A 26,134-nucleotide genomic window follows, 5' to 3' on the forward strand; every position below is an offset into this window, starting at 1 on the left:
CCATGTGTCCTCGGGAGCGCTTTTCTCATTATAAGAACTTGTCCAGGCTTGTCCTTTGCTACAAAAAGGATTGGACCACCTTTCTGCACTTTATTTATTTTCATTGCTTGTCACCCGTTACAAATTATCTTATCGCAAAACTATCTGTTACCTACAATTTCAGTGCTAGCAGAGAATACCTTACTGAAAACTGCTTGTCATTTCCTTCTGCTCCTCGTTGGGTTCGACACTCTTACTTATCGAAAGTACTATGATAGATCCCCTACACTTGTGGGTCATCAGGGAACAACAACAACGACAACAACAACCCACCACCACCACCACATGTTGATCACTTAGCCCATTTCCTAAGGCTGAATCCGTCGGTGTTCTCTAGTAGCACCGAGCCGATTGTTGCAGATGATTGGCTCCGCAAGATTGGAAGGGAGCTGACCACTGCAGGATGCACAGATGCGGAAAGAGTGTGTTTTGCCGCACATCAGCTTGATGGACCCGCAGCATCATGGTAGGAGAATTTCACAGCCACTTACCCCATTGACACTGTTACATGGGATCAGTTTCAGCAGGCTTTCCGCACTGCCCATGTTTCAGCCGGAGCTATGGCCATGAAGAAGCGCGAGTTTCACAACTTGCACCAAGGAGGACGCACAGTGGGCCAGTATGTGGATGATTTTAGTAAGTTAGCACGTTATGCCCCAGATGACGGCGCTACAGATGCCGCTAAGCAGGAGAAGTTTCTGGAAGGACTAAATGATGAGCTGAGCATGCAGTTGATGGTGGCAACCTTCAACAACTACTAGGAGTTGGTAGATAGAGCTCTCATGATTGAAGGGAAACAACAACAGATAGACAACCGCAAGAGGAAGTATGGACAAGGGAAGTACAATTCAGGAGCTCAGCAGAGGCCTCATTTTACCCCGAACTCGGGAGGACACATTCACCATAACCATGGAGGCCATAATTCCAATGGAGGGAGTTCGCATAACCATAGTGGCCCCAAGAATGGGAATGGGAATGGAGGAAGCAACGGCCAGAACCGTTCCAGCCCAGCAACACCCTCCAAGAAGGATCTAAGTCACATTACTTGTTTCAAGTGCGGGAAGAATGGACATTACGCCACAGAGTGTTCTGAAGCAAAGAATGGAAATGGCAATGGAAGATGTGGGAAGAAGCCCAACCCTTTCAACAGGGGACAAGTGAACCACATTAGCGTGGAGGAGGTTGAAGTGCAACCCGATGCAGTTATAGGTAAGTTTTTGGTTAAGTCATTTACTGCAATCGTTCTTTTTGATACTGGTGCATCGCATTCATACATAACAAGGGGATTTGTGGATAAGTATAACCTGCCAACACAAGCCCTTAGGTCACCCATGTTAGTAACCTCGTCAGGAGCAGAGTATATGGCTAGCCTATGCTATGATCAGTTACCATTAAGGATTGGTAACTACGTGTTCCACTCAGACCTAATAGTATTGGAGTCACAAGGACTGGATGCAATATTAGGCATGGATTGGTTATCAAAGTATGGAGGGAATATTGACTGCGCCAGTAAGTCGATTTTTCTCACCACCCCAGAAGGAAGAAGGATCAAGTATGTATCTCGTCATGTGTCAAACAGGACTCAAGTGAAATCCTTATCAGGAGTTGTACAGGAGGAAGTACCAGTGGTGAAGGATTTCCCTGATGTATTTCCAGAGGAGTTGCCAGGCATGCCACCAGATAGAGACATTGATTTTTTTGATTGAGCTTTTGCCAGGCACAGGGCCAATATCTAAGAGACCATATCGGATGCCCGCAAAGGATTTGGAGGAAATTAAGAAGCAGATTAAGGAGTTACTGGATAAAGGCTATATTCGCCCAAGTTCGTCACCTTGGGGATCACCAGTACTTCAGTGGAGAAGAAGGATGGATCGTCAAGGATGGTTGTTGATTATCGTGGGTTGAATGAAGTAACAATCAAGAACAAGTACCCACTGCCGATGATCAATGATTTATTTGACCAGTTGCAAGGAGCTAAAGTATTTTCCAAGATCGATTTGCAATTAGGATACCACCAACTGAAGATTCGAGAGCAGGATATACCTAAGACAGCTTTTACCACAAAGTATGGGCTATATGAGTATACCGTTATGTCATTTGGTCTAACTAAAGCGGCCGCATATTTCATGAACATGATGAACAAGGTGTTTATGGAGTTTTTGGATAAGTTTGTCGTGGTGTTCATTGATGACATATTGGTCTACTCGAAGAATGAAGAGGAGCATAAGGAGCATTTGCGGTTGGTTCTTGAGAAGCTCAAAGAACACCAGTTATATGCCAAGTTCAGCAAATGTGAGTTTTGGTTGAAGGAAGTGGGATTCCTCGGACATGTTATATCCGGAGAAGGAATAGCAGTAGACCCCACCAAGGTTGTCACTGTGACAAGCCCATAACGGAGTTGTTGAAGAAAGACACCAAGTTCAATTGGACTGAGGAGTGTGAAGCCAGTTTTCAGGAGTTGAAGAAACGTTTGGTTACAGCCCCAGTGTTGATTCTTCCAGATCAATGCAAGGATTATCAAGTGTATTGCGACGTTTCACGTCGAGGACTTGGAACAGTGCTTATGCAGGAGGGAAGAGTTGTTTCATATGCCTCATGACAGCTTAAACCCCATGAGCTAAATTATGCTACACACGATTTGGAGTTAGCAGCCATAGTGCATGCATTGAAGACCTGGAGACATTTTCTCATCGGAAACAATTGTGAGGTGTACACGGATCACAAGAGTTTGAAGTATATCTTCATGCAGAAGGAGTTAAATCTCAGGCAGAGGAGATGGTTGGAGCTCATTAAGGATTATGATATGAAGTTACACTATCATCCCGGAAAGGCTAACGTAGTAGCTGATGCGTTGAGTCGCAAGAGTCATGTCAACACACTCATGACCGGAGGATTACCCAAGGAGTTAGCAGAGGATCTTCGTGTTGCGAGCTATGTTTGGAAATAGTTCCAAGAGGCTTTGTAGCAGCGATGGAAATTCAGTCTACCTTGATGGATAAGATCAGAGAAGCTCAGAAGGCTGACAAAGAGATTGCAGAGATAAAGGAAAGGATGAGCAAAGGAAAGGCTAAAGGATTTCATGAGGATGAGCACGATGCCTTATGGTTTGAGGATCACGTATATGTGCCTAATGACCCCGAGATCAGGAAGTTGATTCTGTAGGAGGCCCATGATTCACCGTATTTGATTCACCCAGGAAATACCAAGATGTATCTGGATTTGAAGCAGTTTCTGGTGGACCAGAATGAAGAAAGATATTATGGAGTATGTAGCAGTATGTGATGTATGTCAGAGAGTGAAGGCAGAGCATTAGAAGCCAGCAGGTTTGGTACAGCCATTGCCGATACCCGAATGGAAGTGGGACAAGCTAGGCATGGATTTTATCACGGGATTGCCCAGGACTCGTTTAGGCTATGACTCAATTTGGGTTGTAGTCAATCAGTTGACGAAGGTAGCTCATTTCATCCCAGTGAAGACCACTTACACCAGTGCTAAGTTGGCAAAAATATACATGACTAGGACCGTATGTCTGCATGGAGTTCCAAGGACCATTGTATCAGATAGAGGGACCCAGTTTACCTCAAAGTTTTGGAATCAGTTGCATGAGACTTTGGGTACCAGGCTAGAGTTTAGTACAACTTTTCATTCGCAGACAGATGGACAGACCGAGAGAGTCAATCAGATTCTGGAGGACATGTTGAGAGCTTGTGCGCTAGATTATGGATCTAGTTGGGACGACAATTTGCCATATGTAGAGTTCTCTTAGAACAACAGTTATCAAGCCAGTTTGAAGCTGGCCCCTTTCGAAGCTTTGTACAGAAGGAGGTGCAGGACACCGTTGTTGTGGGATGAAGTTGGAGACCGTCAGTTGTTTGGACCAGATTTGATTAAAGAGTCTGAAGAGAAGGTTAAACTGATTCGCGATAGACTCAAGGTAGCCCAGTTCAGGCAGAAGAGCTATGCAGATTCTAAACGCAAGGAGACAGTTTACGAAGTCAGAGACAGAGTGTATCTTCGTGTGTCCCCACTTCGAGGAGTTAAACATTTTGGAGTTAAGGGAAAGTTAGCGCCACGTTTTGTGGGACCATACAAAGTTTTGGAACGTATGGGAGAAGTTGCTTACAAGCTAGAATTGTCAGAAGGATTATCAGGAGTTCACGATGTGTTCCATGTCTCCCAGTTGAAGAAGTGCCACGTAGAGATGGCTGACATTCCTCTGAGAGATACAGTGCCAATGGAAGCGATTCAGTTGGATAGAGATTTGACCTACAAGGAGAAACCAGTGAAGATTCTCGAGTTTGCCAGCCGAGTCACACGTAGCAAGGTTATCAAGTTCTGCAAAGTTCAGTGGAGCCACCCTACCGAGGATGAAGCCACCTGGGAATGAGAGGAAGACCTACGGAAGGACCACCTGCACCTATTTGCTAGCCAACCCGAATCTCGTGGGCGAGATTCATCTTAAGGGGGGGTAGGTTTGTAACATCCCAAATTTTCAATTTGGAATGTTATACATTAGATCATCATTGCATATCATATTTTATTGCATTTTGGTTGATGCTAGAAATTCTAAGCAACTCAAGGACCCGCAGAGAGAGTTGGGGATTTCGTTATTTTCATATTTGAGTTTTCTCAAATTTTGAAAAGAGGATCGTTTGGTTTTAATTATTTTTCTCTTCAAATATTTTTTATATGAAAAAAAAAGAGAGGGGATAAAATGACTTCTCCAAAATAAAGGAATATTGGAGGAAAAATATTAAAATCAAATAAGAATTTTATTCAGAGTTTTACTGCTATTTTATTTAAATTAGGAAAAAAATGTGTTTTCAAAATTGCATTAGGGGCCCAAATAAATGTTCACTTTGTCCGCAATATTATTAGAGTACCGTGAAAATTTCTTTCGGGATTTTTGGGAGTCCGTTTAGTATTTCTTTCGTTAGTTTTCTGTGTCAGGATTTATTAAAAAAAGTTACCGCCTTACCGGGCCGTGTCCGACCTGGACACTGTACCTGGCCGGCCCTTTTAAAGGTCGCGGCCCGACCCCCGCCGCCAGCCTGTCCCGCCGCCCCGAACCCTAGCGTCGTCGCCGCCGTTTCCACTGCTGCCGCGCGAAGTCGCCGCCGCCGCCACCACCACCCATCGCCCCGCCGTCCGTCCCGTGCCGGAGCCGCCGCCGCCCGCCGTCGCCGACCCCATCGCTGGAGCCGCTCGCCGCCACCGCCACCAACCTCGTCGGAGGTATAGCCACCGCCCTAGGTTTATCTTTTGAGATCGGTTCATTTTTTTCGGTTTGGTTAAATAGCGGATGTTCGTCCGTACGTTCGTTTTAACGAACGCTGCTTGTTCGTTAGCCGCAGACAGCGAACGTTCGTTTGTTAGCCTGTTCGTCACTTTTTATTTTCCAGGATTTTTCCATGATTATTTTCGATCGCGATTTCTGCCCTGATCTTCGTTCTAGTTTATCTTTTCGCTCGTTTATCCGATTCAAGCGATTCAAGCGCCTAGATCTTCGTCTCAAAGAACTCTATCTGTTTAATCAACTTGAACAAGATTTTGGTATTGTAAAATTTGACTTTAGTCTAGATTAGTAAACGGATCTTGTTTCTTTCGTAGTTTGAGTTTTGTTGCTCCGTTTGATTTGATTCTTTTTGCAAACCGGAGTTCTTCAATTGAACTTTCTGGTTAGATCTCTTATTTGAGTTTTACTCGTGCTGCTTGTTTGAGTGCTTATGTATGTTATTGTTTGTTTACGATAGAGTACCCGGAGTGCGAAGCGTGCTACTACGAGTCTCTAGGTTTTTCGGATCATCGGCAAGGCAAGTAACACTTTGATCATACCCCTTTACTACCCGGTTTTTATGCATTAGATTCAACCCTCAAACATTGCATGGTTAGTATCTAAATAACATGTGGGTTTGGGAAGTAGATGATGAGGTAGAACCTATTGCCCTGTTTATTATCAAACCTTTGGGAGTTACTTCTATGTTGTGCTTATATTGCTATGCTATGCTCGTAGACGTGGTTTGGATGAGTGTATCCATGACAGATGTGAGTATTGTTAATTAATGGTTAATTTAAGGTGGCTCCTTAAATACACATCTGGGTGGATTGGTTGAGGCACCTTGGAGTACCCAGTGGTTGTCAGGGCACCTGGAGAATCCAATGTTGTCCTAGGATATCCTGGAGTACCCGTGTGATCATCCTACGGTTTGCCACCCAGGCTCAAAGGGATTGAGGGAGTCCTGGACTAGGGGGTGTCCGGATAGCCAAACTATCATCTTTGGCCAGACTCCAAGACTATGAAGATACAAGATTGAAGACTTCGTCCCATGTCCGGATGGGACTTTCCTTGGCGTGGAAGGCAAGCTTGGCGATACGGAGATGTAGATTTCCTACCATTGTAACCGACTCTGTGTAACCCTAGCCCTCTCCGGTGTCTATATAAACCGGAGGGTTTTAGTCCGTAGGACGAACAACAACCATACCATAGGCTAGCTTCTAGGGTTTAGCCTCCTTGATCTCGTGGTAGATCTACTCTTGTACTACCCATATCATCAATATTAATCAAGCAGGAGTAGGGTTTTACCTCCACCGAGAGGGCCCAAACCTGGGTAAAAACATTGTGTCCCTTGTCTCCTGTTACCATCCGCCTAGACACATAGTTCGGGACCCCCTACCCGAGATCTGCCGGTTTTGACACTGACATTGGTGCTTTCATTGAGAGTTCCTCTGTGTCGTTACCTATAGGCCCGATGGCTCCTTCGATCATCAACAACGCCGCGGTCCAGGGCGAGACTTTTCTCCCCGGACAGATCTTCGTATTCGGCGGCTTCGCATTGCGGGCCAATTCACTTGGCCATCTGGAGCAGATCGAAAGCTACGCCCCTGGCCATCAAGTCAGATTTGGGAGTTTGAACTATACGGCTGACATCCGCGGAGACTTGATCTTCGACGGATTCGAGCCACAGCCAAGCGCGCCGCACTGTCGCGATGGGCATGATCTAGCTCTGCCGCTGAACAGTGCCCTGGAGGCCGCACAAGAGTCCGCTCCGACCCTTAGCTCGGGGTTGGGTACGCCAATCGAGGATGGGTGGCTGGACACCGCCTCGGGGGCTGCTACCTCTACGGCAATAGAGCCGAATACCGACACTGCCTTTCGCAAAGCCCATGACTCCGAGGTGCCGGACTCCTCGCCGGACTCCGAACCTCCCGTGCCCCTGCCAATCGAGTCCGATCGGGCGCCGATCATGGAGTTCACTGCCGCAGACATCTTTCAACACTCGCCTTTTGGCGAGATCCTAAATTTGCTAAAGTGTCTCTCTTTATCAAGAGAGCCCTGGCCGGATTATGGTCAGGACGGTTGGGACGCGGACGACGAAGAAATTCAAAGCCCACCCACCACCCACTTCGTAGCCACTATTGATGACTTAACTGACATCCTAGACTTCGACTCCGAAGACATCGACGGTATGGACGCCGATGTAGGAGACGACCAAGACCCAGTGCCTATAGGGCACTGGAAGGCCACCTCAACTCACGATGTTTATATGGTGGACACACCTAAAGGAAGCGATAACGAGGAACAACGGGACGCTACGAAGGATAACTCCCTCGAAAAACAGCCGAAACGGCGATGTAAGCGCCGCCCAAAGTCCCGCCTCGACAACGACAGCACCCATACAGACCCAGCCATAGAGCAGGGCGAACCGGTGGACGATGAACATCCCCCCGAGCAACCATCCGAACAGGATGAATTGGATAAGCAATCCGTCCCTGGCGAAAACAACAGTCCGGACGATCTCACGCCGGACACATCATTGGAGCAGAAGAACCTCCACAAAAGGCTCATCGCCACTGCACGAAGTCTGAAGAAGCAGAAGCGGAAGCTCAAAACAGCAGAAGACGTACTCAGAATGAGATGGAGCAAAGTACTCAAGACCGCAGACAAATACGGCGATAGTCGCCAAGCAAAAAGCTACCCGAAGCGCAAACTACTGCCCGAATTCGACGAGGAGGCCGTAGAGCCCCCACAATCAAAGAACAAAGAGGCCGCCCGGTCGGATAGACGACCACATGACAAACAAAGAGCGGCAAGCGGCGCCGCACACAAGCTGGCACGTGATCCACATAAGGATCCTCACAAAAAGGATGGCCCGGTCAGGTCCACCTATGGGCCAAGAAAGCAAGCTCTAGAAAGCAATACAACACGTCGAGTATTCGAACATCATGGCACACCCAAATACAGGGGCGCCGCACACCCCCTATGTTTCACCGATGAGGTGCTGGATCATAAATTTCCAGCGGGATTCAAGCCCGTGTATATAGAGGCATACGATGGAACAACAGACCCTGGAGTCTGGATTGAGGATTACATCCTGCACATACATATGGCTAGAGGAGATGACCTCCACGCCATAAAATACTTACCCCTCAAGCTCAAAGGGCCAGCCCAACATTGGCTCAAAAGCCTCCCAGAAAATACCATTGGAAGTTGGGAAGAGCTCGAGGATGCGTTTCGGGCAAATTTTTAGGGGACTTATGTCCTCCCTCCGGATGCAGACGATTTAAGTCACATAACTCAACAACCCGGAGAGTCAGCCCGCAAATTCTGGAACAGGTTCCTCACCAAAAAGAACCAAATAGTCGACTGTACGGACGCCGAAGCCTTAGCAGCCTTCAAACATAACGTCCAAGACGAATGGCTCGCCAGACACCTCAGCCAGGAAAAGCCAAGAACAATGGCCGCACTAACAAGCCTCATGACCCGCTTTTGCGTAGGAGAGGATAGCTGGCTGGCAAGATGCAGCACCAGCGACCCAAGTACATCCGAGGTCAGGGATGGAAATGGGAAGCCACGACGCAGCAAGGACCAGCGCCAGACTAAGGGAAATGGCCCAAAGAGCACGACAGTCAACGCCGGATTCAAAAGCTCTCGGCAGAACAACAGAACACTGCCTCTCAAGGACAATAGCGACGAGCTATCCAACCTAAACAAAATCTTCGACAAGATATGCCAAATCCATAGTACCTCCGGGAAGCCTACAAACCACACCCACAGAGATTGTTGGGTCTTCAAACAGTCCGGCCGACTTAATGCCGAACACAAGGGGCTCGACACACCAAGTGAGGACGATGACGAACTCCACAAGCAGAGCACCGAAAAACAAATGAATTTCCAACAAGAGGTCAAAACAGTAAACTCACTTCAAGTGACAACAGGCAAAAATAGAGCGGCGCCCATTAAAGTACGCGCCGCATGGTCCACCCTAGCGGAGTCCCGACACTGGATGTCAAAACTAATCACTTTCGACCATCAGGATTACGCCGGAAGTATCCGGAACGCAGGATGGACTGCTCTGATATTAGATCCTACAATCGACGGACTACAATTTACACAAGTCCTAATGGACGGCGACAGTGATCTAAACCTGCTATATCAGAATACAATCCGCAGAATGGGGATAGACCCAACCAAATACGCCATAGCAACACTTCCTTTAGAGGAGTGATGCCAGGCTCTTATGCCCATTGTACGGGCTCTCTACCACTAGAAGTTGTGTTCGGCTCATCCGACAACTTCCGTCGCGAAAAGTTAGTCTTCCACATTGCCCCACTTAAAAGTAGCTATCAAGCACTATTGGGACGCGAAGCTTTCGCCCGCTTTAACGCAATACCGCATTATGCATCTCTTACACTTAAAATGCCCGGTCCACGCGGCATCACCTCATTAAAGGTAAACCTCGAGTGTTCCTTGAATACGGAAGAAAGTGAGACTGCCTTGACAGCCACATATTAATCCGGCTTTACTGATCAAAGCACCTAAACAGGTCATTCAGATCCCGGACACGGGTAGGCGAGTCCGACATAAATAAACAAGGGGCTTACTAGCCGCGTACCCCCTTACAAGGGGTTGCACGCATGTACAATAAGAGACAATAAAGCTCAATTTTATTCATTTTTTGAATTATCCCCTGTTTATACATTCTTCGCACGATCCTTTTTTCCAACTAAGTTTTTCTCTTTTACAGATGAACACCGTGCTACACCCGTCCAGGATACGGCACAACGGAGACACAGGCGTAGACGTGCAGTAGGGACCCGTTGCAAGGATTCTTTTCAGATTAAGACCCTGCGTAAACCTTTCTTACTGTCTCTTGTTGATACACATCCCTCGGTTTCTCACTATAACCGAGGAGGAGGCTGGCGTTTTGGCATCAGCCGCGTCAGAAATTTTTGCGCGTACCTGGACATTAGGGGCTTAGGGCATTGTTCTGCCCGTTTTCATAAAGACCGAATACCTTAGGGAGTGTTCGGCATCTCGAGTTAGGCCTTATATGCATCAGCTCCGAATCATGTCTTTGGTCAAATGTTGGGTTTGCCTGGCTCCTGTGTTTTGCTGCCTTATGTTCCGCTCTATCGGCTAACGCGGCACCAGGAGAACTACTGCGATTGTGCCCCGGTTCGTCCAGGTGAGCACCTCAGTAGAGAAAGCCGAAAACTGACTATCATGATATAGCGAGAGACTGGTCAACCACTCGATCGACCACCGGAATGTTTAGAATTCCTCCGCTTTAACGAAGGACCATTTCCCGGCCAGGCACATACGCGCCCCGAAATTCAGAGAGCGCGGTGCCCCTAGGGGCTATATAGTAGCCCCACCATTGAACTCCTATGGTTAAGTGAAAGTGATAAAGCATTATAGTCCGGTTGCCTAGCTTGCTACGCTATCACCTCCTTCACAGGACCAAGACGTTGGATTAAGTGTGAAAATGTGCTTTTTTGCAAACACCCCCGCACTATGTGCGTGGGGGCTGAAGCCAAAGACTGCCATCTTTCAGGTTATATACACATATACATTAACGGCCGCACAGGAGGTATTTTAATACATAAACGCACAAGTATAAAAAGCCCTTATATTATATTTGAAACATGGTTTCACAAATCATACATGTCATTTGAACATAACATTTTTTGAGCACTACGTCTCTATTAAACGAGCGCCCTGCAGGACTTCCTCAAAATAGTGCTCGGCAGGTAATCGGCTTCTGTCCGAATCCTGTGATGCAACGTCGGTGGCCTTCATCTCTGCCCAGTATGTTTTGACACGGGCGAGAGCCATCCGTGCACCCTCTATGCATGTCGACCGCTTCATCGCCTCGATATGCGGCACCGCATCAAGGAACTGCTGCACCAAGCCAAAATAACTCTTCGGCTCGGGCCTTTTCAGCCACAAATGAGTCACGACATCCTTCATGGCAAGTCCGACAACTTATTCAGCTCAGCCCACTCGGCTAACCGATCGGTTAATGGAAGTGGACGCTCCGGACTATGGAACTGCGACCAAAAAAGCTCTTCCATTCCGTGATCCTTTTGGCCTCGGAAGTGTGCGACTGCGTCTACGGCACTCGCCGCGAAATTCAGATAAGCATCCTCCGCACCCCACAACTGGCCCAACTGAGCATACTTCGGATCCATGAACTTCCTACGCAGCAGAAAGGGCTTTCCAGCCGCAATATCCCCGGCCTGACGTAGCTCCTCCTTTATAGCTCTCATCGCGGAGCGGGCATCCTTGGCTTCGGCGGTGGCCTTCTTCAGGTCCTCTTGCTCCGCTCGGCGTTCCCTTTCAAGAAACTCATAGTGGTTGGTAACATCCTTCAGCTTCACGGCCATTTCCTCTTTGCTTCGGCAGTGAGCAGCCTGTTCAGCTTTTAGCTCTTCGGCCGCCTTCAAGGCAGCCGCATTACTTGTTCTAGCTTGCTCCTTCGCTCGGGCGAGCTCCGCCCGAAGGTCCTCCATAGCAGCGGCACCATCTGCATTAAGCACACATGTTGTAAGGCACGGGCGTCAAGCTCCCTTACCAGGTGTCCGCGGGAGAAGCCACATACCTTGTGACTCGTCAAGTCGCTTATTGACCAGCGTGATGTCCGCATCCGCAACATCAAGTTGCCGCTTCAGTTCGGCAAATCTATCAGTCCGGCTGGCCACCAAACGCTCCGCCACCTAAATAGGAAGGGCGACATCTTATAACTGAGATTATGATCCTCGGCACGCTGTCACCTTTGACAACGTACCGAGTCTCAGGGGCTACTATCTATACAGGGCGCATTCCATATGCAAAACTGTCAGAAGGTACATCATTTTCACGTACCTCAAACCCCGTCAGCAAACTCCTGACGGCTTCATGCAATCCCCCCTCAGCGGATGAAATCCTCTCAATCACCGTACCCATTAACGTACAGTGATCTTCCGAGATAGATGCTCGCCCGAGCAGATCCTTCAGCTCCTCCGACCGTACACCAGTTGGTATCGAACCTTCTGGCCCCGCCGGACTCCGGGAAACCCTCTGCGACGACACCTCAGGGTCGTCCGCTCCGCCTGACGGTGCGGCAGATGGAGGCGTCTCACTCTCCATCATCTCCGGACGAAGATCCCCCAAAGATGAGCTCTGCTGAGAAGGGCTCAGATCCAAACTACAAGGTAGAAACTTCATTTATCTTCAGGAATAAAAGCAAGGAAGTCCCTTATTACAAAACTCCCCTTTCTACTTACGGCTCGCTAGAGGGCTGATTTCCTTGGGGAAATAGTGCGGCCGGGGCTTCTCCCGGTGCAGGACCCTCTGGTGAAGATTTCTTCCCCCGCTTTGAGGTCTTGGCCTCCGGATCTTCAGAAGCGGTCCTCTTCTCCCCCTGGAGGGAGGGATTCTCGATCCCCCCTTTCTTGAGAGCTCCCTTTGTGGAGGCAGTAGCTTTCCTGTTCCCCCCTCCGCCTTCTTCAAAAGGCGTAGCCGCCGGCATCTTGGTTAACACACGATCCGGCGTGGTCTCGGGGAGGGGGGCCGGACACCTTATCAGTTGTGCTTTCGCTATCTACTCCTGTTCAAGGGACAACTCTTTAAAGGGCAGGTTTATGATAAATATACGGATAGCGTGTCCGGGAACGGGGCTACTTACTTGCGTGTCCGGGCGATTGCAGCTTAGACCTGCGTCCTCGGTCAAGTCCGGACACATTTCTTGTGTTCCGAAGAACAGTTTATACATCTCCACGGGCGTCGCGTCAATGAAGTGTTGGAGAGCTCGTGGTCCCTCCGGGTTGAATTCCCATAGGCGTAGGGGGCGACGCTTGCAGGGTAGGAGGCGCCGGATCAGCATCACTTGTGCCACTACGACTAGATTGATCTCCCTCTCTTGGAGGTCTCAGATATGGCCCTGCAGCAGAGGTACGTCCTTGGACAGCCCCCAGTCAAGCCCCTTGTTGACCCACGATGCCATCTGTCGTGGAGGACCCGAGCGAAATGCAGGTGGCATCACCCATCTGGTGCCCCTGGGAGCGGTGATGTAGAACCACTCCCGTTGCCACAAACCAAGCTCCTCTTGAAAAGAGCCCTCGGGCCATGGAGTGTCAGCCCTCTTGCGTATAACTGCCCCTCCGCACTCTGCCTGCCGCCCCTCGATCATCTTCGGCTCCATGTTGAAGGTCTTGAGCCACAATCCGAAGTGAGGGGTAGTGCGGAGGAAGGCTTCGCATACAACAATGAACGATGAGATGTGGAGGATGGACTCCGGATCCAAGTCATGGAATTCCAGCCCATAATAAAACATGAGCCCCCTCACGAAGGGGTCCGTCGGGAAGCCTAGACCCCGACGGAAGTGAGACACGAACACCACGCTCTCGCCAGGCTTGGGAGTAGGAATAACTTGCCCTTGGACAGGCAACCTATGCGAAATTTCGCCGGTTAGATACCTGGCGTCTCTCAGCTTTAACACATCTTCTTCCGTGATGGAAGAAGGCATCCACCGGCCTTGTAGGTCGGAGCCGGACATTGTCAGAGGTCCGAAGTGCCTGAATCGGGAGCCTTGGGTGTTGGAACTCGAGGCGAGGGGCGGATTCGATTGAGATTGAAAGAAAGGAGCAGGCCTTGGTCTCGTTATAAAGATGTTGAATACCAAGAGCCCTCCCCATGACCGTTTGGGACTTGCCTTCGATGGAGGGGGCGTGCCAACGGACGCGGTTTGGATACCCATGCCCGTATTAATGAGAATCCCGGAATAAGGGGACACGATCTCTGCTTTGACAGGACGTGCCAAGGAAACCGCTTCGCTAAACGCGCTGAGGTGGAACAGTAAAAACAATTCGAATAAAGGCTTGGCCGTGGTGTGACATCATGCCACGAGATACGTCAGCAAATTGAACTTGTGTAAATATTATTCTCTCTACGGTGGTATGTGGAACTTATTTTGCAGAGCCGGACACTATCCTGGTGTTCAAAATCTTATATGAATTATTCGGAGGAGGAACCCTCCTTGCAATGCCGAAGATAATATGCGTGCCGGACTCGTCGTCATTGAAGCCTGGTTCAGGGGCTACTGAGGGAGTCCTGGACTAGGGGGTGTCCGGATAGCCGAACTATCATCTTTGGCCGGACTCCAAGACTATGAAGATACAAGATTGAAGACTTCGTCCCGTGTCCGGATGGGACTTTCCTTGGCGTGGAAGGCAAGCTTGGCAATACGGATATGTAGATTTCCTACCATTGTAACCGACTCTGTGTAACCCTAGCCCTCTCCGGTGTCTATATAAACCGGAGGGTTTTAGTCCGTAGGACGAACAACAACCATACCATAGGCTAGCTTCTAGGGTTTAGCCTCCTTGATCTCGTGGTAGATCTACTCTTGTACTACCCATATCATCAATATTAATCAAGCAGGAGTAGGGTTTTACCTCCACCGTGAGGGTCCAAACCTGGGTAAAAACATTGTGTCCCTTGTCTCCTGTTACCGTCCGCCTAGACGCACAGTTCGGGACCCCCTACCCGAGATCTGCCGGTTTTGACACCGACAGGGATCATAAGATTATTCATGCTGGAAACTTTTGTGTGCAGCCACAAGCCAATATGGGCTTTGGCATACTTGAGTAAGTTGCGTGAAGCTCTTGAAGAGGTAGACTAGCAGATATAGTGGATTATAGGTAGTACTGCCTACCCAGAGTAGAGAGTTAATGCTTCAGAAAGACTATGTCTCGAATCTCCGACCATGGATGTGTTCGAGTCTCATGGGGAAAAGTGCGCAAACCTCTGCAGAGTGTATAAACTAATCATAGTTAGACGTGTCCACGGTTATGGACATCTTGAGTATCTGGTTCTTGGATTATCATGTTGATCTCATCACTCTAAATTAATTTGATTGGGTTTATTGATGATGCTTAATTGGGATTGAGTTGGAGGAACCTTCTCAATGTTTGTCAACCACCATGATAGTTAAATAAAATTTATTCTTTGTTGTAGGGAAAAGTTGGCTTTATGCAAAACTGTAACCATAGAGCTTTCCACCAGCCTTATATGCATGTAGTGATAGCATTTATTCTGTTCATTACTCTCCGTGTTACATTATCAGCATATACCATGTGCTGACCCGTTTCGGGCTGCAACATTTCATGTTGCAGACTTTTCAGACAACGAGTAAGGTGTCATAGGTCGTTGTCGTTCACTCAGCTATGCCGTTGGAGTTGATGGACTCACTTTATCTTCCAAGCCTTCCGTTGTTATCGTATTTAGATGGCCTTAAGCCATATTATTGTAATAAGTTCTATTTTGAGACATTCGATGTAATAAGTGTGTGACTGAAACTCTGTTATAAATCCTCAAATACTGTGCGTGTCAGCATTACCGATTCATGGTTTACACTGATGCACAAAGACTAGACTGTTTGAAGTCTGGTCGCTACAACTCCCTCCGAACAGAATCAGCAGCATGCAATTAAACACCCAATCATGCAGCTGTAAGAAAAAATTGAGTATTACAATAACATGCGCAACATTGGTTGTTCTTTAGTTGCATGATTATTATGATTATACTAAGCCAATGGAAGAGCGAACACACGAAAAACTATTTTGGCACTGATGCACAAAGACTACTGTTTGAGGTCTGGTCGCTACAACTCCCTCCGAACAGAACCAGCACCATGCAATAAAACACCCAATCATGCAGCTGTAAGAAAAAATTGAGTACTACAATAACATGCGGAACATTGGTTGTTCTTTAGTTGCATGATTATTATGATTATACTAAGCCAATGGAAGAGTGAACACACGAAAAACTATTTTGGACATGTTGACAAGCCCCGCCCTTTATTAACTTGTATTTTTTGTGGGGTTTGTAGATGATCAAGGAGATCACTCGCAAATCCTCATCAACCCCTTTGACGAGGGATTAAAGGAACAAAGCCTTATTTATAAAAAAGACATATTTTTTTGTGAATATAGAAAAAGACATAATAACAGATGAAAATTAAATACACGGGCATGATCATGCATCCAAGGATATGCGGGGTGTGTATTACATTATTAATCGCCCCAACGAGTTTTGTGTCGATCAGATGGAGCTACGATGACAGGCTCAGGGGCAGACCTTCCTGCACTCCTCGGCGGAGTCCCAGCAAGGGTTATTGGGCAGCGTTGCACAACAGTAGCATTTCAGTGCATAAGCTCTTCAGGCACAGTACCCCTGGATTAAGCTTGATGCCACCCACGTCTTCAGCCAGGTCACGACCACCTGATCTCGCAACACCCATAAAGGAGTATAACGCATCAGATAAATTCGAAGGTAACCATGGAGTATATACGAACATGCGATGGATAATCATGTGTATACATACAGTGTGCGGTGTACGCGTAGCATCCAAAAAGCACGAGGAGTAGAATCGCGACTCTTTCACATTCATCTGACCGCCGTTGCACACCATGGTTACCTAGATTTTTCTTTGGAGACCACTAGGCATAAGACTACAACAAGATTACATCCATTAGACTACGCATGCACCATAGGATGAAGGTAATCAGGGCCATCCGATTTTCTAGCAGGCCTCTCGCCCTAGGTGTTCAACGAACGCTGACTAAGTGCTTCCATGTACGTAACGACTGCTCCCTAAACGCACACCTTCCTTCATCGGGCTTTGTTATCGATCGACTGTCTTTCATAGGCTCTTTCGTGGCGCGAATTCTTCCCTCCCGTTCTTGCAAAAATGGCGCATCTTAGCCGCGAAATTGAGTATCGTGGGATCCCTGACGCAAACTGGCATCGTGCTTCGTGTCCGGGCATGAATTCAGAAGCTGTGGGGAGTTCTGAAGATGGGATTAATCCGCCTTACCAGAATCCACCAGTAGTGAACAATGGAGATGAAGAGGTAAGATGAACATTCCATAAAGTTTCAGTGATTTTGGTTGTTTTCTCTCGATATTTGGGGTCGTTCTTATGGATGCTTGTTGTCGGATGCAAGATTATTTCTTTCTGAACACATAGTATGGTATTGTTGATAAAGATTTATGAATGATATGATGATACGTAGTTAGAAGCATGATGTGTTGCTTCATGGTGCACTTTGAATGGTTGATGGAAGCTTACATGTTACTGTCATGTAGTGTCAGATATGTGCTAGTGTGTAGCGTCAGGGTTGGCGCAATGCTATTGTTTGTGCATCATAGGGATAGAAGCCATCCAAAGTATGTTGAATTCGCCTGCATAATTCATAGGAGTATGCAGTTTATATTTCCTATATTCCTCAAGATTTGTAGGATGCGATGGTTGACTAGGGATAGAAGCATTCGTCAGAATTATAGAATTCAGATATAGATATGGCATAACAGAATCTCGGAGCATGTTCATGGACGCAAATGTAGATGCTAAATCCATTTTTCTTTGTAGGATGAAATCATGGATGACATCGAAGGTGACATATATGCCATTTGTTGATGATGCAAGTACTCCTCGACCAGCTGCGCCATATGTAGGTTAGGTGTTCGACACCATCGAGGAAGCACGGAAGGTGTATAATTAGTATGCAAAGAAGCTTGGTTTTCACTAGGATTTGTTACACAAAGAGGACACAGAAGAAGGGTTGTGACCACATAATCAGGAGAGAGTTTGAGTGTGTTCATGCGAGAGGGGGAAAAGGATAGGTAGGAGGAAAAGAAGGTGGATGTGATCCTGAATGGTATGACGCAACAGAAGACGATGGCACCGCATCGAACAAAGAACCAGATTTTGGTAATAAAAAGGTTTGCTCCGCAATGGTGCAGAAACAAGGTGAATAGGCATGAATGCAGAGCACGGATGGCAGTGGTGTTGAGGAATGGAAAATGAGAAGTCTCTGTTTTTAAGGAGCAACATACACACCCAATGATGAGTAGGGAAGAATGGACGAGGTTCTACAGATCTCATAGGAAGGTGCCATATGAGCACTACATGTTTATGAAGACACTGCATAATCGGAACATACCAACTGCATTGATCATGGCTACACTTGGAGACTTGCATGGGAAACTAGGTAACCTGCCATACACTGACAAAGATGTTGCAAACATTCGAACTAAGATGAGAAATGAGGTGTCCTTAAACGATATGACGAAAACGATGGAGTATTTTGAGAAGCTTCATGCAGAGAGTCCACGGTTCTATTATGCGAAGCTAGAGGATGAGAATAAAGGGGGAGACTAGTATAGGATCAGCTCTTTAGGTGAGATCATAGGATCAACCTAAACATTTTGTATTTAGACAATCCAAAAAATCTGAAAAAATGTACAACATACCTGAGGGGTATGTCTACAACTCAAAAAAAAGCAGCTCAAAACTCAATCTACAGTTAGAGATTCGAAAAAGACAAACTCGACTATGAATAGTGTCAGCTTTGGGGTGAATAGTATTTGACACTATTCACATCTGATTTTGTTTTTTTTTATACTAAGGCTTTGTTTGGATAGCGGAGATTAGCGTTAGGATTATAGAATACAAGTTTTTAGCTGATTTTTAGGAAACCCCGTACGTTATGTTTTTTTTGACGGATGTTTTACGTTACGTTTTGTAAATAACGAGTTTATAAAAAGTTACGCATGGATAGGAAAACAGAAAAACTGGTGGGTCATGTACCTTGTTTCGATACCTTCGAGTGGGCTGTTTCCTTTTCTCCTCCCGTGACTCACTCTCACTTTCCCCAAATCAGCCACCATGGCGTCTTCCAAGTCTCTCGTCCTGCTGTCCCCTCCGATTAATCCTCCGCTCGCTGACACCGGTACTCCCCTGCTCTCGGCCGTGGATGAATCCGCGCGAGGACGCCGCCTAGTGCGCGCCTCCGGCCACGCCGGTTGCTGCTGGACCCCCCTACGCCGCTGCCCGCCCCCCCCCCTCCCCTGGACGGCTAGGTTGCTAGGCCTACTGTGCTTCGTCGGCCGTCAGCCGGCTCTATCCGTCGAGCAGTGCTGCTTCAGCTCAACGCACATGCCTGCCTCCCTAGAATGCCGGCGGTGCAGGCTGCACCGTAACCAGCTCGTTTTACCACTAGATCTGTGGGGCGCCGGCGGCAGCAGGCAGCTGTAGCCCCCGCTCCCTGACCAGCATGACCATTAACAGCGGATGCAGAGGACAAGCTCGAGGACGGCGATTCAGAGGAGCAGGTATGTTTGATTTTTCCTTTTGCAAACTCTGTAGTTAGCATGGTCTGTCATGCACTTGCCGAGAGGAGCTATAATTATCTTTCTTTCATGGTCTGTATCATGCGCTTGCCGACAGAAAAATACAGTAACAGGTCTTAGCAATTAGCTACATATACTGGAATTTGTATAATGGAACTTTGGAGGAGAGTGCTACTGTAGAAAGCAAAGTGAGAACTGGCCAGGTTCACGGTCTTTCTAAAAACAAGAAGTTTCAGGTGCGTTTGTAGCAGTGAAAGCTGAAAAGCTTTGCACTTGGTACATTGTAGAATCTGGTGTGTAGGTAGGACGGGAACACTCTTATGTTACATAAGAACACACCCATTTGAAGTAGTTTATTTGTTGCTTCATTTGCTGAATAGATTGGTGAAAAATAACATTTCATCATGTAGCCGTAGATAGAGAGACGGAGAGAGAGAGAGAGAGAGAGAGTTCATAAGCCTATAAAAGAATGGGGAGTTCATGAACATTTGAATAAATTTAAAGTTCTAACAATAGTTATTCAAATACATCTCTAATTAAAGATGAAAATCAAATATTACGGCGTTTAATCATCTTGTTGTTGTCGGTTCACACGTCGTTGATGATTAGTCCACAATTGTTGAGCGATGCCAACACGAACTGGGAGTTGTACATAAATGGGAGTCTAGGAGTGAACTAATCTTTTGTTCAAAGTGTGACTGGACACTTCAATTTTTGTCGCATGTTCGACTAATGGGATGTTCCCTGACCAGTTACTTTGCTGGGTTGCAGCCAAGATCTCAAGCATGAAGTTCATTTACTATAAAGCTGGGTTCAGTTGCCCCACTTATTGCTGTCAACTTCACATTGGACATCACAAGGTATTCTGATCTTCATTTGCTTACTTCGTAGCTCTTACCATACACTATATAATATGGATAGGTATGATTGATAGTTATGCAAAATTGTCCTTATACTGTGATTTAAACTGTATCCTTCTCATGAAAAACTAACTACTGCACTTGGATATATATACTGATTGACAATATTATTGTGGTTCGGTGTTGGATTATTTTAATATGTATGGTGCATTTATAGAGCACCCTGATTCTCGTATGTGCCATACATTCATATTTAGGAATTACCAGGTTGTTGGATCTTGTATAATCTAGGAATTGCCTAAATAAAATTATCAGGGGTTGTATGGAAAATAGGGTTCGCTGCCAATAGAATTAATTCAATGAACAGTAGCATGAACGTATTTACAAAAACAATTCGTAGTGCAGAATTTAGTAACTCTATAGTTTATCTTACCGTGTATGATGGGTGAAGCCACGAATCCTGATTGAAGACGGGAAGATGATGATGATAACAAGAGCTCGATGGAGGTGTGCAGTCCTATTGAAGATGGCCAAGTTCAGATCCAAAGGCGATGTATTCCATCCAGTGCCTGTGGCCAGGGATCGCAGCCAGCCTGTGCGATCTGTGTGTAGAACGCACCATGCGGCCAACAAAATCCTGTTATATAGGCAATGGAAAAAGGCAGGAGGTGAGTCGCAGAAAGAAAAATTGGCGCCAATGTGGTTGTTCAGGAAAGGGCGGAGGCGGAGATGGGCAGTTGCGATCTATATTTGTTAACCGTGTTTGTGGAAAAATGACTAATACTCGTTTTCCCACAAACCTGGAATTCTGGGCTTTTGTGAAACGAGTTTTCTATATGCATGGGTTGGTTGAAGGAGCCAAACAAGATTTTGTACGGTTAGGCCGTTTTTCTGGCTTATGGAGATCCCGATCTGTATGTTCCCCTTATCCAAACAACACCTAAGTGTAGTTCGAATTAGGTGCTGAAACTTTTTGAGCTTGTACATCACACATGAATGTGTGTCTTCAATTTTTTTCGGAATTTTTGAACATGTTTTGTATCTTCAAAAAATTTGATCACATTGATCTCATCTAAGGACATATTCTATACAAGTCTTCCCCTGAGAATAAAACAGCGAGGGCACTTTTTTGAATATCCACTATGGAGCATGATCGACTCCTTTTTACTCATTGTTGAGTGTCACCTGAGAACACACGGAATGTACTGTGTTGGCATTTCTGTAAATATGTTTTGTAAGGAATGAAGTGATAGATTTGGTCTGTTCTGGAATTATTTGTATGGAAGCAATACACTAGAAATAACAGTAATATTGGTTGACTGATGACATCAAAAATGACAGAAGCACGAAATATGGACGCAAACAGTACGGCGCATGACATTGAAATTAGTAAGCTTGGTGGCATGATGAGGATGCATATGCATGTATTTTTGGCATGGGCGCATTTTTTCTATATAAAACTGTATGAAGGGGACAATTTAGAAGTAATTTTGTGTGATGGAAACATCGAATTTAGGGTGCATTTTGTGCAATTTAGGTTGCATTTTTAGTCTTAGATGGAAGCATAGAATTCCAAAAAGGGAAAACATAACAACTTTACCGCCAATCTGAGGGTACTTTTACTTGGATGCTCTGTTTACAGTAAGCATTGTAGGATGCATTGGAAAGGAAGCGTCGCAGCAATTCTAAAATAGATTTGAAGCACCGATTTTTTTTTTGAAAGAACTGATTAATCTGATCAATACTAGGCCGGCAATGAACATAAATAGCAAATTTAATCCAGCTGATGGATGCATTACACAGCAAAATCCGTTGCAAAAATTACAAATCTCCAAATGTGGGGCACTCCACGAAGTGCACATACCTTTGATTCAAGGTTGAGGAGTTTTCAAATAGGGCCGCAATTTTGAAATCCAAAGGCCTATACTCCGGCCGGCCGATTGAAATCGATGGGGATGCAGACGATTCAGTAGATGGGGGAACCTGTCAATTGAGAATACTCTGCAGAATCGCACGGGGGTAGCATCGGTGGAGTGGACTAGGGGGTAGGCATACTACTCGGCGGGGATGCACGACTGAGGAACATTGGGGCAGGAGGCTGGGCGGTGCGGTCCACCGGTGTGAGGCGGAATTGGAGGTGTGAGGCGGATGGAGGAGGTTGGTGAGGTGGAACTGCGAGGTTGCATCGGTGGCTGGTGTGGTCGCGTCGCGGAGAGGGCGTCGTTGGTAGGGATGTCAACCGGGTCCCGTATAATCCCGTTTAAAGTCCACTTATGATATGATAGTTTAAAAAGATCTTTTTGTTTGTTTGAGAAAAATGAACTATCAAGCTAGCAAAAGCTAACTAAACGGGATTGTGGACGCCATTTATTTGCCACTTACATCCCTAGTCGTTGGCTGGTGGAGTCGCGGTGAGACGACGGCCGAGCAGCGGATCAGGTGAAGCGAGCTGGCGGCGAAGCGAGAGAGGTGGGAATCAGAGCTCGGGCAGGATCGACGATTAATGCTGGCGAGAGATTAAGGGAGGTGATTGCAAGCGGGGCCGGGGATATGCACCGATCGATTTTTTCCAATTTTTTTGTTTCTTTTTTAAACGAGACGAAATCTGGAGCGTCAACTATCCAACGAATCGACGGGCGTCGAGTGGTCTGGCGCTGGCGTTTCTCCACACTACATATATGAAGCATTTACCCTTTTCTTTTCGATGGATGGTTAGCTAGATCTGATGTAGTGCTCGACCCGAGCCCTTGCATCCATTAGGCTGGTTGTAATGGAGAGTATCATATACTAGTATATCATGCTCATGATACTACCTCCGTAATGCATAATATCATAAATTAGTATCTTAGGTTGCCTTATTAATTGTCATGCATGACACAAAGTAGTACAACATTAATATGATACGGTATCATGATATGATACCACACCCTCTCTTTCCTCATTTAATTGTGTGCCACATCATCCAAAAAGTCTAGTTGGCACGCATGATATCCCTTAGACTAGCCACAATACAGAGTAACATACACTAGTAACATACACATATCCCTAGACTATGTTACTACCTTCATAATGGGTAGTAACATAAGTGTGGTGTCATGCAAAGCTTCATTTATTAGATTATAGACTCATATTGCATTGGGACGTGTGATGTTACAGTAACTAACTAAGTTACTCAAACTACCTCTCTCCTCATTAACTCATTGCCACATAAGCAAATTTGCTGAGTTGGACTCGATGTTACTGCCGAAGTTACTCCCACTGTGGCTAGTCTTATGATACTTCCATTACAACCAGCCTTATTTATAGAGATGACCAAGCAGAATAGGATCAGCACCCAATTAATTGGTAATTATAACTTGCAAAATGTAAACAGATCCATCAGTACGAAGGTGGAATGCACTCACAATTAATGTAACCTTTCTTTTGTCTTTGCCATACTTTTTTAGGGGTTGTTTGGCTTTTTGAGGGGGGTGATACTCATCTTTATTCAAGCTCTATCGAAGATTCAATACAAACTAACTCTGGAGGGCTCATAAGCTACAAATGGCGCCCGAGATTAAGAGTAACAGATGCTTTAGCCAAACTATGAGACTCCCAATTCTTCTTTCTTTTCTCATGATCGAAGATACAAAATTTAAAATCTTTCATCTTTTCTTTGATATCATCAATAATTCTGGAGCTTTCACCCAAATATAGTCTCTTCAGATGGTGCACCTGTCGGATTTCGGGTTCCGCAGACCCTGGAGAGGTTCGAACTCTGGGGTGCGTGTGAAGAACTCAACCTCCCCAGTCTGCCTACTTGCCAATCTCACGGCCTAGCTCGATGAACTGAAAGGAAACAGACACAACAGTTTACCCAGGTTCGGGCCACCTTGCGGTGTAAAACCCTACTCCTGCTTTGTGGTGGATTGGCCTCGAGGGGCTGAGGATGAACTAGTACAGTGGGAGAACAACCTCAGGAGGAGGAGTGTTCTTGGGTTCGAGTGAGCTGGAGAGTGTGAGGATGGAATGGATCCGATCCGGTCTCCGGGGTCCCCTCCTATGGTGGTGGTGCTACTCTATTTATAGTGGCCTTGGTCCTCTTCCCAAATGAAGGCGGCAAGGGATCCCACAACGGCCAAATTCAAAGGGAGACAACTAGTACATGCTATCCTAACAAAAGTAGTCTTCGCCTACAAAAGCCTCTGGTCATGACGCCACGATGGGCTTGGCGATGACCTCCGTCCTGCCATCCTGGCGGTCTTGGTCTTGTTGCATCGGAATGGCAACCTTTGGCTGATTCCTTAGGACTCCGCGCCTGCGCTTGCCTCTTTAGCACCAAAGAGGAAACTGTTGTCCTGCACCCACTGGCGCCCGCTTAGCCTTGGTCATCATGGCTGACGTCATCCAAACCTCATGAGGTGAGGCTTGCATAGGAATCTCCGCTTCTCTGGAGCCAGCCCGAGGAGGCCGCTCCTCGTGGAGGTATTGGTGTCATCCGCCTCGCGAGGCTTGGCCCCCTCGCGAGGGTCTTGAGTTGTTGATGCTGAAGCTGGGCCGTACCAGACCGTTGATGAATCCACGCTATAGGCCGCAGGCAGGCAAGTCTGGGTACCCCTGTTCCCAGAACACTGATAGTAGCCCCCGAGCCCAAGGCGTGCTCAAACTTGGCCTCGAGGCGAAGCCAAAGGGCAAGTGCGGAGCGCCGCGGGCCCTAACCGCCCGCGGCCTTGGTCAACGCGTGGCAATTGATGGGACGTGGGCGTCTCCGCTTCCCTACACTGCCTCGGCAACTGTTTGACTTGACGAGACCTTGTTACATGCAGAGAAAACCATCACTGCGTGCGACCGTGGAGGCCAACGGTTGGCCTCCCTCCGGCTATAAATGAGGGGAGGGGCGGAGCCCCCCTCATTCATCTTCATCTTGATGCCTGCTTCTTCTTCTTCCTCTTCTTCGTCTCACTGTCTTGCTGAAGTTCTCATGGCGCCGACAGGGAAGTTCTCCACCACTGAGAAGGGGAAGGCCCCCAAGGAGGGGCCAGATTCACCACCGCCCAAGAGGGGCCGCGGACGTCCCCGTAAGTAAGCTGCGACCTCGGTGGTGGTCCCCCAGGGGCGCAAGCGCACTCCTCCAAGAGCATACGCTGCCTCCGGCGGCCGCGGCGGCGCTTCTTCTTGCGGCAGGAGGCGCCGAGGCCGGGGCAGCTCCTTCGATGAGGGAAGGCGCGCCATGGTTGCCCGACCTCCTCGGCCGCGCTTCCACTCGGCTGATGCATTCCTGGAGTTCGTCATGTGGTCGGAGAGGCCCACAGGCACCTAGCTCCCGCTCCCGCGCTTCTTCGCGGGCGCGCTTCCGACTATGGGGCTTGACGGCCTCTGGCTGCAGGCGGATGGCTGCTGTAGTAGGGCCTCATGGGATGGGGTCGAGGTCACCACCGCTGGCAACATGTCCTTGACCCGTGGCCAGCAGGCGTTTACCCGCACGTGTGGCCTGAGCAGGAGGTGCACCCTCCACTTCAAGTACGATGGCCTCACGACCTTCTACGTCAGGGTGTTTGGGGAAGACGGCCGCCGCGCGGGGTACTGCCCCAAAGACGGCAGCAGCGACAATGAGCTTGGCCTTGACGACGGCCACGACGACGACGAGGGTAAGCTTGCCCTTGGTGATGGTCGCGCCAGCCCCAGCGGCGGTGGCTCCTCCTCCGGCGAGAGCACCAGCAGCGGCGGCTATGATCAGCCACCCTGTCGCCGGGCTCGGAACGGGGAAGGCGATGGGCCATCTCGCCGTCGTGCTCCGGTGA

At 47.5% G+C, this 26,134-nt stretch overlaps 1 long non-coding RNA gene across 1 annotated transcript; it reads left to right on the forward strand.

Moving 5' to 3' along the window:
* Positions 1 to 18,969: 18,969 nt before the first annotated feature.
* LOC123136950 (uncharacterized) lies at positions 18,970 to 21,490 on the forward strand. Its single transcript, XR_006467518.1, has 3 exons — positions 18,970 to 19,476; positions 20,266 to 20,354; positions 20,806 to 21,490. It is a non-coding gene; the product is annotated as an uncharacterized lncRNA (long non-coding RNA).
* The last annotated feature ends 4,644 nt before the right edge of the window (positions 21,491 to 26,134 follow it).

The sequence above is a fragment of the Triticum aestivum genome, chromosome 6B (genome assembly GCF_018294505.1).
Source record: "Triticum aestivum cultivar Chinese Spring chromosome 6B, IWGSC CS RefSeq v2.1, whole genome shotgun sequence".
NCBI classification, from domain to species: Eukaryota; Viridiplantae; Streptophyta; class Magnoliopsida; order Poales; family Poaceae; genus Triticum; species Triticum aestivum.